Source organism: Strix uralensis, chromosome Z (assembly GCF_047716275.1).
Source record: "Strix uralensis isolate ZFMK-TIS-50842 chromosome Z, bStrUra1, whole genome shotgun sequence".
Classification (NCBI taxonomy): domain Eukaryota; kingdom Metazoa; phylum Chordata; class Aves; order Strigiformes; family Strigidae; genus Strix; species Strix uralensis.
Genome location: NC_134012.1, coordinates 36,666,542 through 36,686,652, shown reverse-complemented (window position 1 = coordinate 36,686,652; position 20,111 = coordinate 36,666,542). Strand labels below are relative to the sequence as shown.

The window sequence follows — 20,111 nt, the reverse complement described above, 5'->3', positions numbered from 1 at the left end:
CATTAGAAATTGTGCTTTGACATTTTGTTGCTGTGTTAGAAACTATGAAAGGGCATATAAAAAGTGCCTTCCACGATGCTCTTGAGGAAAAAAAGAATCACAACATAGTGAATCAATGTGATACAAAGGCATTCAACATAACGACATTCATGCACTCACCATAAGGAACTGGAACTATCATTACTTACTCTCTGTCCAAAGATCTCCTATAAAACTTTCTGGACAAAGATTCCTTAACTGTTTTATCCCTACTATTTGCTAACTTAAAAAAGGAAGTGCACACTACTTGAAGAGCTGGAGTTCTCCAATGCCAGGCACAGACCTAGGCAGTACTATTGTTAATGCCAGCGGTTGCATGCAAACAACTTTATAGAGAAGCAGAACTGATGGACTCAGAAATGCTCAGCTCTTCTAGGATTAACTCATAAACGTACAGCAGTATCTGACTCAAATAATGCAGTTGTACATGTATCCAGCATTTCATTTTCATTCATACAAGTACACCTCAGAAACACAGATCTGTCAGGACAAAAATGATTTAACCATTTAGATACTGTCCCTCATGGACGATGTGGTTTTCCTGGAAGAAACTGAATAACCTACAGAAGCATGCAAAAGTGCATGGAAAATGTCCGTGTCTGACGGAGATCAGGCAGTGCTCTCCTTGAAAGCTTGGCTTGTGCTGTGGGCCAACACCTGGTGAATAACATTTCTAACTGTATTTGGAATAAATGAGAAGGCAAGACAACTATATGAAGGAGGCTTTGACGGTACAACTTCAACAGAGAAACATCATCAAGCACCATTGCTGGCCCATGTTAGAGGAATCAACTTCAGCTTTCAGCACTGAGAGATTATTTGAGACACAGATAAATCAACACTGAAATAATTTTATCTTCAGTGAAGCTGTGTAAAAGTTTTGTCATGAAATCTGAAACCTGGTGAAATATACCAGTCTTGAATATTATTATTCACAGGCAGAAAAAATAAACATTGGTGAAGGTTTAGGGTTGTGAACTGTTTCAATATACATCTGTTTAAGGAAGATACTGAATTTGTCACACATAACCAAGATCCTAAACTGAACAGTCTGTGTCTGCAGAGCGAAGGACCAAGTCTGGCACATTAGGATATGAAAACTGTGTTAATTGGGATATATCAAGGTAAGAGGTTAACTAGTCAGTATACTTTAAGGAGCTGGGGACACATTATATATGCTAACCATTAATAGTGAGAGAATTTTCCAACATGGAAGCCATTTAGTCCTATAAAATTCTGTGAGGGGATTGCAGTTCACTGATTAGTGTTGTCTATGACGCTGAATAAACCAAACAGGCAGATTAGCTGAATTGAAAGCCCATGTCTTTTATTAGCTGTCTCTATACTCAGCTCAGTAATAAGGTTGAAGTCTCGCACTGAACGGTGTTCTGAAAACAGAAAGCCTGTAATCTCAGTGTTATACGCATTTGCACCCTCTGACAGTCATTAGCTCCATGCATCTGAAGGATGAAAACATTGCCAGTGCTGTTCCCATGGTCCCATGGGACTCTTCCTGCCCTGAAGCAAGTCATTAGCTCATGGATCAGTAGGTTGACAGAGTAATTGTATTGTTATATTCCTTTGAAAAGCCTGATACTACTCTGATATACACTGGCAGAACAAATTAGCAGTAACTAAATGAAAGTTGATGGTGTTAAACCTGCTTAAGTGAACTCAGACTGTATGCCAAATTGGCAAATTTCTACGGAGTTATTGTTTAAAGGAAAAAATATAAGATTTGCAGGACACCTGTCCAGCCGTTTTCTCTCTCTTTCCCTTTCTTCCCATTATTGCTTTTATCAAGATAGAGTCCAAATCCGATCTTGAAGAATGAGTCAGTCTGTTTGGGCAGAATGGGTTAAAAAAGAAAGGATTTTCCTCTCTGCAAACACACCAAATCTGGTTATTTCTTTTGAAAGGAAGGGCTCAGTGAGTGTTAAGGGTCAGGTGCAGGACCAACACACAGCAACACACCAGACTGTCCCCCCAGCCACGGCTCCCTGGCATTTCACAGTGGTCATCTGCTGCACTCCTCATGCTGCTGCTCATGGAGCCCTCAAGGGCATGAGTGTTCCCTTTTTTAAACCAGAGTATTTTAAAAGGCAAATGCACAAATGCAACTTAAATAGAGTTGAGTCTATTTGCCTTTCTGGCACAAAAAAGGCCAACTCATTTGAATGACCTTTAGGATCTGGTCCAAAGCATGATGAGGTCAAATGAAAACTCCATCAAATTAAAGGGGTTCAGGAGCAGAACATTAAAAGATCGGCTGAAAAGGGGACCCCACACAATTTGTAAAGATTTTTTTGGGTTTTAATTAATCAAATATATCTTGTGAGTGAAAAGGAAGCTAAAGCAAGCAGACAGAAGGCAAGATTTCTTCAAACAGCTCTGCTGAAGCACCTCCAGTCTGATCCTGCTGCCCTATCTTAGCACTTTTGCCAAGTGAAGGTTGACAGCTATGCCAAATAAAATGATTATTCCATGGTGTGGCCAACCTCCAATTTTAATTTGCTTCATGGTGCACAGTTTCTAATGGCATTTTAAACACATGCAGCGCTTCCTTCTGCAGAACAGCTTTTAGAAGATAGTTTAGATGGGTAATTGAATCAGTTTTTTGTTGCTGTAACATTTAGTATGATGTAATTTTGTTTTGGATCCACTGATGGGAAAAAAAAAGGTAAATTAATTTAGTCTGTGAGAGGTGATACTGCACTTGCCTAATGAGTGTATAACAATTATTTGACTCACTCAGTCTATCTTACCTTTATTAAAATGCAAAAAGGATTTAATTTCAACACAATAATTGCAAGGGTAAATGTAAAAAATAAAGTAACATATGCGATCAAATTTTGACTATGGTCAGATGTGATCTATCCTCTAGATACAACCTCATTAACTTTTACACTTGAGATAAAAGAAGCAACACAACAATTTACTGAGGTTATTTCAGCTGACTGCTTTCTGAAGGGTAAAATGAAAATATGTACCTGCACTTTTAGTCTGCTAAAAAGTAAATGTGTGTCTGTGCTTCTAGTTTACAAGGAAAGAAATATCTTCAAACTGCAATTGGGTGCTTATCCTGATCTGGACATAATTAAGCCCAAAGCCAAAGCCCAAAGACATAATTAAAAAGGGTTGCAAGGTAAAGTTACATGAACCAAGTAATCTTACCTCATCAAAATTATAAGCATCAGCACAGCTAGACATTCTAAGGGTCCAAATTTTTCTGAAATAAATTGTACTCCCACCCAGAGGAGAGCCATGTGCCTGTTATTTGCATTCCAAGTTTTGTTATAAGACCTATATCTTCCCAGAAAGCATGTGATCTCAAGATGGAGCAGGATCCAAGTTTTCTTTTAACAAGTGGAATAAACATAATTCATTTCAACTCCATCCATGTTTAATGCTAAAGAAAGTAGAGTGGTTTTCCGTCCTGTGAACTACACAGTTAAGACTGAGCTTGAAATTCCACCAATGCCTAAAAAGCCATTTTAAATCTGAAGATTGTCTACTGACGGTCTATTGCAGCTTCAAAGGATATCTACAATTACTAGCTAAGAATTCACTGTTTAGCACAGATTCTTCAAAAGTAGCTTATAACACTAATTAATAATTTCTATCCACTTTCAACAAAGTGAACTAAACTGAAGAACTTACATTAAAATGGTAACAGTCAAGAACATTGCAGTGTTCTGCAACACGAGAACTCCTACAGTACTCCTTTAAAGCCCTAAAGTTCCTGCCATAAAGAGAAAACAGAAAAAACAAACCAAAACAAAACAGGAGAAAAAAAGCAGAGGGGGGGTACATGCCTTTAAAGCTACAAGGAATAAAGATACCACCTCTTAAAAGCTTCCGTTAAGAAATACTTCCTTCTTAGAAAAAGTCTTTTACCTCTGACAGAAGTAACCCAGGTTGGTGCTTCTTGAAATGAGTGTATGCCACCAAAACAAAATGCAGTCAGTCATCAAGGCTTATTTTACCCTGCTGCTGGTATCCGAAGAGCTTCCTTCCCCCTTCTGCCCATTCTAGGTGGATATCAGCCTAAGCTGGCCAGGAAACACCCACTACTTTGTCCGTACAAAAATCATGATGTCCTGACATCTACAACATCAGAGGCAGAAATGTCACCTGCAAGCAATTTGCTTATCAATAACCTACATAAACCAAGTAAGTCTGCTAGCACTAAAAAAAATCAGCTCTTTCTTTATCCCTCATTATCCTAATACACAGTCAACCTGAGGGTGATCCTTTAGCTACCACCCAACACAGCAGCTCTGGAGGAAACGGGCATGAGGACTCCCAAAGAGTTCTGTAATGAGAAGGATTGCCTTGCAAAATCACTCCCAGTGGATAGGGCCCTCCAGTGAAGTTGCTTACAAAAGAAAATAATAGGTTTTAAACTATGAGCTGAACAATGGACTTCTTATAATATAAACAAAAATAATGTGACATAATCATGTAAGACTGGATGAGCTAGGTACCCAGCTTCAGCGTTTCACAGTAATTTCTGAGTTTATTAAAGAATTGTCAGGTATTCATGTTCTATTCAGACTATGAGATGAATAACAGGTCTTTCCTACCCTCTCCACTAACACACAGTATACAGAAATCACTTAAACTATCTAGAATAGTATGTAAAAATCACAAGTGTCATACATCCTTAAATCACAACAGTTGCCTGGCCATCCAGGAGCTGCAGCATGAGAGAACCATGTTTCTTCTAAGAGCATGTGTGTATATGCGTGCGTACACAGACAGAGAAACATGAAAAGTAGAAAGACCTCTGTTCGTATCCTGAGACCTATAAAAGGAGTTCAGCCTTAAGAAAATAAATCCTAGTTGCATACTGGAATTGAATTTAAAATTTTGTTTGGAAGTGTGCTATCCCTGCAGAATCCAACTATTTGTCAGCGTCACACAGAAAAAAGTGCGTATAAATGCAGATCAAGTCGTTTAATTGTTTCTCAGTTTCTGAGGGTTCCAGTCTTCTTCCTCATTTAGTAAACTGCTGCTAAAGTATTTTTCAAGCACCCAGTGTGTACCCTAGATTAAAAAGCAAAAAAGACAGTGAAAAATGTAGTTAACCTCTTGTTTGACTAAGGCACTGATACAGACTTTAAGTCACAATTATTTCCCAGACGATATGCACTGCTGGGTTTGGGTAAAAAATTTAAATCATCTGGTTCTTATCATATTCCCACTGTTTAGGGGTATGATGAACTGTCAGTGACAATATGCAAGGCACCTCTGCAGCCACTGCCTAAACTTGTCTTTGCTACAATGAAAATTATATTAGGGACAGAAAACCAGTATTTTTCCCTATTATATGGTCTTTCTGCCCTTCCTTTTCAGATATGTCCAAGTCCATCCCTATATGAATTCTTGCCAAGCCATACATTCTCCCTCTTTGAGCAATCCTTGATCACCCTCTGATGTTTGTCACTGAGGTCAAATACATACTTGACACAGTACTGAAATGCTGTCTGTAGTGAACCAGGAAGAAACTGCTCTCAGCACTTACCTAGGTGTGTAACAGCAGCAGACAAGGCCAGTGATCGCATTTCTTTTTAAGAAACATGTATTTCAAAACTTCAACCAATGTAAATACATGGTTTATAAGTTTTCATTTGCACAATGTTGCGTATCTGTTGCATTCCATCCAAGGTAACAGCTGGATTACAGCTCAGATGGGAAACTGCTTGGAATTCTCTGGCTTTTGAAGGAAGGCAAGGCAGAACAAAATCACAGCCAGTTGAATTAATATTGGTAATTACTGTCAAACAAAATGTTAACATGCAAGACATTCCTGACTAGCTGTTGAAACTTTTCAGAGCAATTACCTTGGAAACATAATAAGTAAAATATTCTGACATGTCCAGTCTGCAATGCCCCAAAACTATGTTTAATGTATCTAGGCAAAGAGTTGCACATAATTTTAAACAGTACTGATGACCAAAGCACATCCACTCTTCCAGAATAACTGTACCATACTGAAGAAAGGGCTTATTAAAGTTAGCCTTATCCTTGTGAGGAGCATAATTCCTTGGAAGCACTAGGATTCCCCATGACAACAGTTGAATAGCTGTCTTCCAGCTCCAGCTCCAAGCAGGTATCTGCAGAGGTCCCCGAGGCAGCCTCAGTAATATATCCAAGGACTTAATGGGAGTTAACACCACCTATTTTCTTTTCCCAGGGGGTCAGGATGGACGAACACCGTTTAGCTGGTGTGTTAGATAGCTTGTGTTCCCATTATCCTGACCGTATTCCATGTAAAGATGAAGAGGAAACTTCAGCCACCAGACCTGCCACCCAGCCATGAAGGACCACAAAAGCCAGGAAAACCTGCCTACCTGGCATTCTTACCAAAGTAATGGGAATTCTGCTCTCACAGAAGTTACAAGATGAAGAAAGAAAATGCCCTTGTGCCCAAGCTGCCAGAGCTGTTTGCTGCACCTGAGATGCTGAGTGACCATAGGCACAATTGCTCCCATGATTAACTGCATGCTGTTCCATATGGCCAAATCAAGAGGATGCCTATGGAACTGTTCAAGCCAGTGCTAAAACACTGTTGTCTCTGGCAAACAACCTGGAAAGAAAAGTAGCTGCAATGAGCATCAAACATCTTGAGGTGGAAGTGGCTATATCTTGTACACTGGCTCCCCTCCTTCCTGGAGGGCAGCAGCTCCCTCCTACTGGGTGTGGGGCTGTGAGCTGAACAGTACCAGCCCACTTGCCCCAGGCTTCCACAGTCTTGGAAATTAACTGAGGAATTTTTGACTCCTTTCCACTTGCAAGACCAGGCAAAAGGCCTGCGAGGGGATCAAGAGCGTATTTCCTATGGAAAACCCCTGGCACATGAAACCCTTGATCTGAGTGACTCCACGCCCCAAGGAAGGCACTGGCACAGAAGCACACACGTGTGAGGGTATATACTGTACTTTGGGTAATTACTTCATGCTCAGACCTTGCTAATGCAGATAAAGGGCCCAGGATTTAGTTTTTCATTTCAGCCTCTTAAAAAGGAATAAACAAAAAAAGTCTAAGTCTCCTTCTGGGTAGTTTTTAATTTACTTTCTTCAGGATGGAAGTCATCCATCACTTAGAAGAAACAGGGGAAGACACCTTGATGAGAAGGAGAGAAGAGGAAATCTCACTGAGAACCTCCTGCTGTTTTTCAATGCTTATTCTGCTCCTGTAAACACAGACAAGGGGAAGAGCAATAGGTGGACAATTTTTCTGTACGCTGAAGGAAGACACCTGATATACATACAGCTAGCTCAGTTCCCAGGTACATAAGTAAAAATTTGTTGTGTTAGTTCTTTTCAGCACTGTGTTCCTTTTTGTCTTCTTTTAACAGCACAGTCATGCTAAGGGAACAGAAAATGGGAAATTATGGCATCTTTTCTTTTTGCACAGGAAAGCAAAGGTTCATCGACGGGGAAATAACCCCTCCTCCCTTCCTAGCCATATATGACCTGATACAGTTATTGCACAATTAATAAGGACAAAGTGTCGCACTGAGCTCTGTTGTCCTGAAAAAGAACGTCTGTAGTCTCAGTGTTGTACACCTTTGCACCCTCTGACAGTCATTAGTGACACACATCAAGTGCTTTCTGAAGGGCAAAAATATTTCCAGTGCGGTCCCCATAGTCCCATGGGATTCCTGCCCTGAAGCAAGTCATATGGCTGTATATATGCAGTCTCTTTATAATAGGGAGTACACAGCTTTGTCTGCAACAAAACAGGGAAGAAACAATAAACAGCCATCTTAGGACTTCAGGAGCTAAGCAGCCATCCCAAAACCTGGACTGGAAGTTGTATCCCAGGAGAAATGCGCCAAATGTGAGCTCATTTCTTCTAAAAGGGCAGCAGCCAGCTGGGGGTGTGGGGGGGGGTGGTTGCTGCAGAGGATGGAGCTGACACCGTATCATTTCAACATGCTGCATGCTGCACTTCCTGTAACGTTTTGTAACAGTGCCTTATAAAACTCAGATCAGTCCTATCTCGCGCTCTACTTTCCCATATGAAAATATAGACCAGGAGAGTGATGTGAACACGAGCTTGCTTTCTTGCTCTCACAGACCCAAGTTACAACACACTGTTGTATTTAAATCCTGCCGTGCTGGTGTAAACACCAGGCATGGGTGATCCAATACAGAGCAGGTCCAACCTGGCTCAGCCTCAGACTTGTCGCCTAATTGATTCAGAAGGCTTTTCAAGGCTAGGACTGGGTCAGTTGCAGGATGGGCGAAATCACTTTCCAGAATTCGGAACCCACCCAACAGCATGGGTTCAAAAGTGCATCTGGCATTTGAGGACTTTGGGTTTGCCTTCCATGTAGCAAAAACTGCAGGCAGGGAAAGAGCCCACAGAGGTGCACAGAAATGAAAAGAGAGAAAAGTAAAATTGTTATCTGTGACAAGGCCTATTGCATGCCAAGCATTTTCTAAGTGGTGAGAAGTGAAAGCTGTGTGTTGGCTGGGCTGTGTTAGTCAGCTTCAAGAAAAAATGGCCGACATACAGCTGACACTTTCAGCTCCACAGGTGAACACAGGTGACCACAGGTGACCACAGGTGTCCTGGTTTCAACCAGGATGGAGTTAATTTTCATTGGAGTATTTCATACCATGTGATGTCATGCCCAGGTGGGCGGTCACTCTCTCCGGCTTGCTCTCTCGTGCATGCCGTCTGCTGTCGGGTGGAATTGTTGCTGTGGGGGGGCGGTCGTCGTGCTTGGTAAGCCACTGCTGCATTTTACCCATTTTATTTTTAAACTCACTATTGTTACTGTTGTTCTCTTGTTATATTTAGTAAATTATTTCTTTTTATTCAACTCACGAATTCTCTTCTTTTGTTCCTCCCCCCCCAGAGGGGGGAGGGGGAGGTGAACGGCCAGCCACGTGGCGTCTGGCTGCTGGCTGAGTTCAAATCTCCACAGTTTTTGGCGCCCAATGCGGGGCACGGGGGCTTTTCTTTTTTGTTTGTGATAACAACAAAATGGGTAAAATGTGGATTGTTTGGCTCCTTAAGATCTTATCACCTCATTTGCAATACGTGTTTCCCATGCTGTTGCTCACCTTCTGTGAGAGGTAGGTTAAGGTTTTGTTTCTGTTGTACTATGTAATGCTCATCTATGATAGCGTGCAGTCATCAGTCCTGGGGCTATTTACAGCTGTGTTCGAGAAATTTGGGGAGTTCAAATATCTTTGGAATGTTGACAAAAACATGTTTGCCGTGATGTTCGGAGTTAGTGTTTTCCTGCATGTGGTTCAGATTTTGTTTATGGTTAAGCTACTATTTAAGAGTAACCAAGTAACAGAGACTGCAGCCACTACAAGCCCCAGGATGGGCGCTGCAGCTGAACCAGAGAACCAACTCACGACAGTGTCAGTTGCTCCCATACAGAAGAAGAAATACACAAAAAAATCCCCTCGTGGTGTACAGGGTGATGATGAACCAGGCCCATCACAAGAACAGGAAGAGGCAGAGCCAGTGATAGTCACTCAATCCTTGTCCTTGAGTGAGTTGAGAGACATAAGAAAAGATTACAGCCACCATCCAGATGAGCAACTCATTACCTGGCTGCTGTGATGCTGGGGTAGCGGGGCCAGTAGCATGGAACTAGAGGGCAGGGAGGCGAGGCAGCTGGGATCCCTGTCTAAGGAAGGGGGCATTGACAAAGCCATCGGAAAGGAGACACACAATCTTAGTCTCTGGAAGCGACTTCTGTCAAGTGTGAGGGAGAGGTATCCCTTCCCGGATGACTTGACATGTCGACCAAGTAAGTGGACCACTATGGAAAGAGGCATTCACTACTTGAGGGAGTTAGCTGTGCGGGAGGTAGTTTACTATGACCCAGATAATACACAGCTACCCACAGATCCAGATTAAGTCCGATGCACCCGGCCCATGTGGAGGGCTTTTGTACGGAGCACACCCTCATCATATGCCAGTGCATTAGCACTAATGGACTGGGCAGACGAAGAGGGACCAACAGTGAATGAACTGGCTCGCCGACTACGACAATATGAAGAAAGTGTCTCTTCCCCTGTCATCGCGGCTGTGAACAAATTATCTCAAGATGTCCAGCAACTTAAGGAGAACATGTGCTACTCCCCACCTTCATGGACCAGAATCTCAGCTATCAGGAGCAATCGTTTCTAAACTCGAGAGAACAGGTATACACCACGGGGGAAGCTGTGGCATTACCTGCGTGACTATGGAGAAGACATGTAGAAATGGGATGGAAAACCTACCTACCTCCTAGAAAGGCAAGTATGTGAGCTGGAAGGAAGAACAATACAGAATGTCGTCCTTTCAGAAGAAATGCTGCTCCAGTTTCCAGTAATCAAGTGCCCAAACGGAGCAGAAAGGTTGACTTTGCTCACGATCCTATGAGAAGAACTCCTGACTTGTATTCACAAGAAGTGAGTGATCAAGGTGAGGCTGAAACCCGTGCACATCACACTAACCCATTTGTCGTTAGAGAGTATTATGATCAACATTAGAGGGGCCCTGCCTCCAGCCAGGCGGAGGACAGGGACAACCGAGTTTACTGGACTGTGTGGATTCGATGGCCTGGCACATCTGACCCCCAGCAGTATAAGGCTCTAGTGGACACTGGTGCACAATGCACCCTAATGCCATCAAATTTTAAAGGAGCAGAACCCGTTTGTATTTCAGGAGTGACAGGGGGGTCTCAACAGCTGACTGTATTGGAGGCCAAGGTGAGCCTAAGTGGAAAAGAGTGGGAAAAACACCCCATTGTGACTGGCCCAGACACTACATGTATTCTTGGTATAGATTATCTCAGAAGAGGGTATTTTAAGGACCCAAAAGGGTATCGGTGGGCTTTTGGTATAGCTGCCTTGGAAACAGAAGAAATTAAACAGCTGTCTGTGTTGCCTGGTCTATCAGAGGATCCTTCTGTTGTGGGATTGCTGAGGGCTGAAGAACAATGGGTGCCAACTGCCACTACAAACGTGCACCAACAGCAATACCACACCAACTGAGACTCTGTAATCCCTATCCATAAACTGATTCATCAGCTAGAGAGCCAAGGAGTCATCAGCAAGACGTGCTCCCCTTTTAACAGCCCCATATAGTCAGTGCGAAAGTCTAATGGAGAGTGAAGATTGAGAGTGGACTATTGTGGCCTGAATGAAGTCACGCCACCGCTGAGTGCTGCCGTGCCAGACATGTTGGAACTGTAATATGAACTAGAGTCGAAGGTGGCCAAGTGGTATGCCACGATTGATATTGCCAATGCTTTTTCTCCATCCCTCTGGCAGCAGAATGCGGGCCACAGTTTGCTTTTACCTGGAGGGGTGTCCAATACACCTGGAATCGGCTGCCCCAGGGGTGGAAACACAGCCCCACCATTTGCCATGGACTGATCCGCACTGCACTGGAACAAGGTGAAGCCCCAGAACATTTACAGTACATTGATGACATTATTATATGGGGTAATACAGCTGAAGAAGTTTTTGAGAAAGGGGAGAAAATAATCCAAATCCTGAGAGCCAGTTTTGCTATAAAACGTAGTAAAGTCAAGGGACCTGCACAAGACATCCAGTTTTTAGGAGTAAAATGGCAAGATGGACATTGGCAGATTCCAATGGAGGCAATTAATAAAACAACAGCTATGTTCCTACCAACTAACAGAAAGGAAACGCAAGTTTTCTTGGGTGTTGTGGGTTTCTGGAGACTGCACATTCCAAATTACAGTCAGATTGAAAGCCCTCTCTATCAAGTGACTTGGAAAAAGAATGATTTTGTATGGGGCCTGGAGCAGCGACAGGCTTTTGAGCAAATTAAGCAGGAAAGAGTTCATGCAGTAGCCCTCGGGTCAGTTCGGACAGGGCAAGATGTTAAAAATGTGCTCTACACTGCAGCCGGGAAGAATGGCCCTACCTGAAGTCTCTGGCAGAGAGCACCAGGGGAGACTCGGGGTCAACCCCTGGGGTTTTGGAGTCGGGGATACAGAGGATCAGAAGACCACTATACTCCAACCGAAAAGGAGATACTGGCAGCATATGAAGGGGTTCAAGCTGCTTCAGAGGTGATCGGGACTGAAGCACACCTCCTCCTGGCTCCCTGATTGCCAGTGTTGGGCTGGATGTTCAAAGGGAGTGTCCCCTCTACACACCATCCAACTGATGCCACGTGGAGTAAATGGGTGGCATTAATCACACAACGGTCTCAAATAGGGACCCCCAGCCATCTGGGAATATTGGAAGTGATCACAAATTGGCCAGAAGGCAAAGATTCTGGAATGGTGCCAGAGGAAGAGGTAGCACGTGCTGAAGAGGCCCCACCATATAATAAACTACTGGATAATGAGAAGCAATATGCCCTGTTTACCGACGGGTCCTGTCGCATTGTGGGAAAACATCGAAGGTGGAAAGCAGCTGTGTGGAGCCCCACATGATGGGTTACTGAAGCTGCTAAAGGAGAAGGTGAATCGAGTCTGTTTGCAGAGGTGAAAGCTGTCCAGCTGGCCTTGGATATCGCTGAGCAAGAAAAGTGGCCGGTGGTCTACCTCTGTACTGACTCATGGATGGTGGCAAACATGCTGTGGGGTGGTTACAGCAGTGGAAACGGAGCAACTGGCAGCGCAGAGGCAAACCCGTCTGGGCTGCTGAATTATGGCAAAATATTGCTGCTCGAGTAGAGAATCTGGTTGTGAAAGTACGCCATGTAGACGCTCAGGTACCCGAGAGCCGGGCCACTGAAGAACATCAGAACAACCAACAGGCGGATCAGGCTGCCAAGATTAAGGTGTCTCAAGTAGATCTGGACTAGCAATGTAAGGGTGAACAACTTATGGCTTGCTGGGCCCATGACCCCTCAGGCCATCAGGGAAGAGATACAACATATAGATGGGCTCGTGACCGAGGGGTGGACTTAACCATGGATGTTATTGCACAGGTAATCCATGAATGTGAGACATGTGCTACAATCAAGCAAGCCAAACGGTTAAAGCCCATTTGGTATGGAGGATGATGGTCAAAGTATAAATATGGGGAGGCCTGGCAGATTGATTATATCACGCTCCCACAAACTCAGCAAGGCAAACACTATGTGCTTACGAGGCCTGGCAGATTGATTATATCACGCTCCCACAAACTCAGCAAGGCAAACACTATGTGCTTACAATGGTAGAAGCAGCCACTGGTTGGTTGGAAACTCATGCCATGTCCCGTGCCACTGCCCGGAACACCATTTTAGGCCTTGAGAAGAAAGTCTTATGGCGGCATGGCACGCCAGAAAGAATTGAGTCAGATAATGGGACACTTTTCCGAAACAACCTCATAGACACCTGGGCCAAAGAGCATGGTATTGAGTGGATATATCACATTCCCTACCATGCACCAGCCTCTGGGAAAATTGAGCAATACAATGGATTGCTAAAAACTACACTGAGAGCAATGGGTGGTGGAACTTTTAAACACTGGGACGTGCATTTAGCAAAAGCCAACTGGTTAGCCAATACCATAGGATCTGCCAAGCAAGCTGGCCCTGGTCAATCAACCCCCCAAATACCGTGAATAGGGATAAAGCCCCCATAGTGCGCATTAGGGATATGTTGGGGAAGGCTGTCTGGGTTACTCCTGCATTGGGTAAAGGTAAACCCATGCATCGGATTACTTTTGCCCAAGGACCTGGGTGCACTTAGTGGGTGATGCAGAAGGATGGAGAGGTCCGATGTGTGTCTCAGGGAGATTTGATTTTAGGTGAGAATAGCCAATGAACTGGACTGCCAAAGAACTCTGTTATTGCAATTGGTGCCTTGCAACATTCCCGTGCCACATCCAAAGCCTCCTGCTCCACTGACTGAGCCAACTCTGCCTCATTCCTCAGCCTTATAGACTATCATAACAGATGGAACCCGAAGTTATGGACTAAATGAACTCAGCAAACATTGTGTAAGGATGCCCCATAGACTAAGGGAATGATATCTGTGAGACCTGGGAAAAAAAAAGGGGTAGTGATCCCTTAAGATGTATTTGGAAACCTGAGCATAACGTCAATGGTATGGAATAAGGGCTGGAGACTGTCCCAGGATGGAGTTAATTTTCATTGGAGTATTTCATACCATATGATGTCATGCCCAGGTGGGCAGGCTCTCGCTCTCTCTCTCAGCTTTTCGCTGGGGGTTTGCACACTGCTCATCGGGTGGTATTGTTGCTGGGGGCGGGGCAGTCGCCATGCTCAGTAAGCCACTGCTGCATTTTACCCGTTTTCTTTTTGAACTCACTATTGTTACTGTTGTTCTCTTGTTATATTTAATAAATTCTTTCTTTTTATTCAACCCACGAATTCTCTTCTTTTGTCCCTCCCCTATCTTACCAGAGGGGGGAGGGGGAGGTGAACGGCCAGCCACATGGAGTCTGGCTGCCGGCTGAGTTCAAACCTCCACAACAGGTCTCCCCCAAAGAGGCAGGGTAGTACACTGAAGAAGTGTATATTAGCCATTTTCCCTTGCTTTAGTAAACTGACTTTAAGTTTCAGCTATTCACCCAGCCTAACTTTCCTTACAGGTCACGATGTCCAACAGTGAGTCCTATTCACCAAACCCCATGCAGACTGGAGATGACCTTGCCACATCAGCACAGATTTTAGAGGCTCTTCAGTCCTAGGATGGCTCTGCCTCTCTGGAGCAGGTCAGAGCATTAAGACAAGGTGCCATAGGTTGCAACAGGAAGATGACACTCTCTGGTCAGGAGACATTTCAGAGAAGAGAGGAGAGCCCTCCAAAGATTTATGTCATTTCACATAAACATCCACAATTATGAGGTTTATTCAAATTAAATGAAGCCTCCTATTCTTCTCATGGTCTGCCATCTCCCTCAGTTACCTCACGGAGCTGTGTATGCGTTTATTTTAACAACAAGGGACCATATAAAGAGTTGAAACATTAAGCCTTGGTGGAGATGGAAAACTGAAAGGGAAATATTTATGTAAAAAAATAAGGGGGAAGAGAGGAAGAGAGAATGGGAGGGAGGAAGTAAGGAAGAAAGGAAGAAGGGCAGAGGAAGGGAAGAGGGAGAAGTAAAGAAAGAAATCATGGAGAAAGCTCAAGATCCCTTGTCATAAAAAATAAAGGGAAGACAGGAAAAAAAATGCTTATGGGACTCTTAGGAATTAACTGTAGTCCTCAGAGTTTATCTAACATATTTATTCCTCCCTTAATCACCAAGTAATTGATCTAAAATTAATGAATATGTTTCTTTAAAGGAAAATGCACTCAGTTGTTGACAGTTTGCAGTACCAAGGTGGAGGAGTTTTCTAAGAGTACCAGATTTTTTTTTTCCACAGTTTTACATTGAATTACAAAGATGAAAGGACCTAAACACTGCCAGGACATAAACTGCTGCTATTCTCATGCTGCCCTCTAATATCACATGTGATGAAAACATTTATGTTTCCATTGCTCTCACCAAATAAAAGACACATACACACTTTAGAGCCAGTACACTACACAGTATGCATTCCTCCCTGTGACAGTCTTCAACTCTGGTAACATGTGACAACGCACTCCCTTGGTGCTCACAAGCATTGACGGGTGGCTGAGCCCATCAGAGAATGATGCGACTGCTGAAGTTTGGATTAGCAAAGCAGAGTCTTACAATTAAAGCTGTGGCAGATCAAATTTTTAGTTTCAGAGATTTCTATTTAATTACTTCCCTCTCCCCTTCAGCTAATTTAGATCTTTCACCTTTAAAACATGGCCCTGGCTAGACCTTTAAGGAACATATTGGTCATACCACAGTAACTTGAAAATCCCCCACTCTCTTTTTTAAAAGTTACAGGAACTATGAAAATGTCACATCTAGAACACATTTACAGTCATAATCCATCCACATACTAAAATGACAAAAAACCCAAAAGCAAGCCCTGGGCTTGTTAAGGACAGTTATATTTGCCCTCAACAGATGCTTTTAACAGTCCAGACTGAAAGAAATACAGGGATTTAAATGAGCCAGTAAGTAAATAAATAAATAAATAAATAATCCACCTATCTGATGCCAGCATTAGAACAGTAGGAAACATTATTGCTTCCTTTATTCCCTTTCATTTCTGGGTCTGTTGATATAGCACAGGATCTGAACAATATACTAGCAAACTTCAGAGACTGAGATTATATCCAACAAAGCTAGAAGGGGAAATTCGACACCCTTACAGTACATTCATATGGAAACAAAATGAGTTATATTTATTTTATGGGACAGTTTGAATTTATTATAAGTTGCATATAATTTCCTGTCTCATTTCTTGAGCACTCTTGGAATTTATTTCAGGATGTCTTACGTTATCACACACCCCCTTCCCTCCGCCCTGACACCCTCTCTGCTAAACTTGCTCTATAAATTCCTGAAAGACAGAAATCCCAGGGAAACCTCTAAAGAGTTGAAGCTTTGGAAGAAATTATCATAGAATCGTAGAATGGTTGTGTTGAAAGGGACCTTAAAGATCATCTAGTTCCAACTCCCTGCCATGGGCAGGGACACCTTCCACTAGATCAGGTTGCTCAAAGCCCCATCCAGCCTGGCCTTGAACACTTTCAGGGAGGGGACATCCACAACTTTCTTGGGCAACCTGTTCCAGTACCTCACCACCCTCACAGAGAAGAATTTCTTCCTTATATCTAATCTAAATCTACCCTCTTTCAGTTTAAAGCCATTATCCCTTATCCTATTACTACATGCCCTTGTAAAAAGTCTCTCTCCAGCTTTCTTGCTGACCCCCTTTGGGTACTGGAAGGCCACAATAAGGTCTCCCCAGAGCCTTCTCTTCTCCAGACTGAACAACCCCAACTCTCTCAGTCTGTCTTCATAGGAGAGGTGCTCCAGTCCCCTGATCATCTTTGTGGCCCTCCTCTGGTCTCACTCCAACAGGTCCATGTCCTTCTTATGCTGTGTGCCTCCAGCAGTACTCCAGGTGGGGTCTCACAAAAGCACAGTAGAGAGGGAGAATAACCCCGTCATACCTGCTGGTTACACTTCTCTTGATGCAGCCTAGGATACAGTTGGGTTTCTGGGCTGCAAGCACACATTGCCAGGTATTGTTGAGCTTATTGTCAACCAACACCCCCAAGCCCTTCTCCTCAGGGCTGCTATCAATCCATTTGCTGTCCAGCCTGTATTTGTGCTTGGGATTGCCCTGACCCATGTACAGGACCTTGCATTTGGCCATGTTGAACTTCATAAGGTTTGCACAGGCCCACCTCTCAAGCCTGTCAAAGTCCCTCTGGATGGCACATCCCTTCCCTCCAGCACGTCAACCGCACCACACAGCATGGTGTTGTCAGCAAACTTGCTGAGGGTGCACTCAATCCCACTGTCCACACCACCAACAAAGCTGTTAAACAGCACTGGTCCCAACACCAACCCTTGAGGAACATCACTTGTCACTGCTCCCCACTTGGACATAGAGCCATTGACTGCAACTCTCTGAGTGCAACCATCCAGGCAATTCCTTATCCACCGAGTGGTCCATCCATCAAATCTGTGCCTCTCCAATCTAGACACAAGGCTGTCATGCAGGACAGTGTCAAATGCTTTGCACAAGTCCAGATAGGTGATGTCAGTTGCTCTTCCCTTATGCAACAGTAGAACAGGGTTGTAGAAGGCCTGTTGTAGAAGGCCACCAAATTTGTCAGGTATGATTTGCCCTTGGTGAAGCCACGATGGCTGTCACCAATCACCTCCTTATTTTCCATGTGCCCCAGCATAGTTTCCAGGAGGATCCACTCCATGATCTTACTGTGCACAGAGGTGAGACTGACTGGCCTGTAGTTCTCCAAGTCCTCTTTACTGGCCTTTTTAAAAATGGGGGTTATGTTTCCCCTTTTCCAGGCAGTGGGTTCTTCACTGGACTGCCACAACTTCTCAAATAAGATGGATAGTGGCTTAACCACTTCGTCCACTAGTTCCCTCAGGACCTGCAGATGCATCTCATCAGGTCCCATGGACTTGTGCACCTTCAGGTTCCATACATGGTCCTGAACCTGATCGTCTCCTACAGTGGGTGGTTCTTCATTCTCCAGTCACTACCTTTGCCTTCTGCATCTTGGGTGGTGTGGCTGGAGAACTTGCTGGTGAAGACTGAGGCAAAAAAGTCACTGAGTAACTCAGCCTGCTCCACACCCTGGGTAACCAGGTCTCCCATTTCCTTACAGCGAGGGCCCACATTTTCCCTAGTCTTTCTTTTATGACCAATGTACCTCTAGAAGCTTTTCTTGTTGCCCTTGATGTCCCTGGCTATCAGGGCTTTGTCCTTCCTAACCTGATCCCTGACTGCTCAGACAGTTTCTCTGTACTCCTCCCAGGCTATCTGTCCTTGGTTCCACCCTCTGTAGGCTTCCTTTTTGTGTTAGAGCTTGTCCAGGAGCTCCTCGCTCATCCATGCAGTCTTCCTAGCATTTTTGCCTGACTTTCTGTTTGTTGGGATGCATCACTCCTGAGCCTGGAGGAGGTAATCCTTGAATATTAACTAGATTTCTTGGGCCCCTCTTCCCTCCAGGACTTTATTCCATGGTACTCTACCAAATTCCATAACGGCAGTGAAGACAAAAATGGAAACAATGTGAAAATTAATGTACTGTAGAATCAGTGAAGATACTTTTTTTCTTTAGACAGCTAGAAGAAGGACTGCTTCTTCCTATAAACAGTGTCCAAATATTACACAGGTGGCAAAACTGTTACAATTTCTACATATCCTTGCCTTGGAAGCAGATGAAATCTCACAAGTACGCACACCGCTTTCCCTCCCCCAGTCACCTGTCTATACTGCTTTCCAATTTCACCACAACTTTAGCTACTTTTATAAGAAATTTGGAAAAGTTGGATTCTGGCAGTAAAAAGGAAAAAAAAAGCTCTTATGTGAAATGAAATTCTGATCAGGGTACTTAAAGGGAGAGAAAAAGAAACAAGTTGGAAATGCATCTGGAGTTAGTAATCTCTAATATGGTAACATCTCACTGTCAGTGAAGCAGAGAGAAGGTCTTGGCCTACAGTAGTCTTCAAAGTGCACACTCAGATTCAGGCCATAACAAACCCACAGCACCGAGCAAAGGTGTTCTGTTGAAAATAAGATAAATTGGCCACTCAGAGGTTTCACAAGAATATTTCATGACCAAAGCTTTTTGGAGGTATTTTAATTGCTCCTGTGCATGGCATCTACATACCACATGTAAAAGCTCAAAATAAAACCAATTAAATAAAAAGTCTTTAGTACAAAGTCTAAGCAGGAGGATTCAATATAGGTCTATTGCAGTTAACAGAGGCAAATCAGTTTATATAGTTGAGAAGCTTGCCCTCAAATCTCAGCTAATACTATGCTTAGGAACCATTATATTTGTATTAAGAGTTAGTATTCTGAGAATGCTATTTGCCACTTGCAAAAACAAGGTCAAAAACTTTAAAGACCCTATATGATTGTGGGAGAGCCTTCAAGAGACAAGTAAGATACTTCATACAATTACCTTGAAAAACAAATAAAACCTTTGAGAATGACATCTTTTAAACCATGATACCAACCTTTAAATCTTTCTAGTATCTGTAATTCCCGACAGACAACCCTCTCTTTGTCCCTTTTTTATAAGGAAAATTTTTACTAATTAAAAAAATAGGTCTAAACACATACAGTGAGTCTTAGCATGCAAATAGCATGTCTCAGACCTGTGATGAAATGTTTTACATTCCCTGAGACAGAAGTACATCTAAATTATCAGATTACACTAAGCATTGGCTATTAATGGTCTGTGTTCAATACTACACAGGGTTAAGGACCTACAGAAGATTCTCCATCACTCGAGGAAATGTGTATCTCTTGCTTACTTCCTCCATTTTGCCTGAACATACATTTAAGGGCTAGGGGATGTCATGAGGCCTTGAATATCCAAAGCTGATCAGTCATCTGTTAAGACAAGCCTACTGTCCATAGGCTTATATGAAAAGATGGAGATGCCAAAAGCAAAAGTTTGCCATTCCTGCATATGAGTTAGGAAGAAGTTGTAGTTTATACCAGGGTATGATATTCTGATGGAATTAAATGTTTTA

The 20,111-nt window shown here is 43.3% G+C and overlaps 1 protein-coding gene across 1 annotated transcript in view; it reads right to left on the bottom strand.

The window, feature by feature from the left end:
- Window positions 1-20,111, bottom strand: part of ADAMTSL1 (ADAMTS like 1) — a 215,875-nt gene that overhangs the window by 190,973 nt on the left and 4,791 nt on the right. The gene's annotated exons all lie outside the window — the stretch shown is intronic.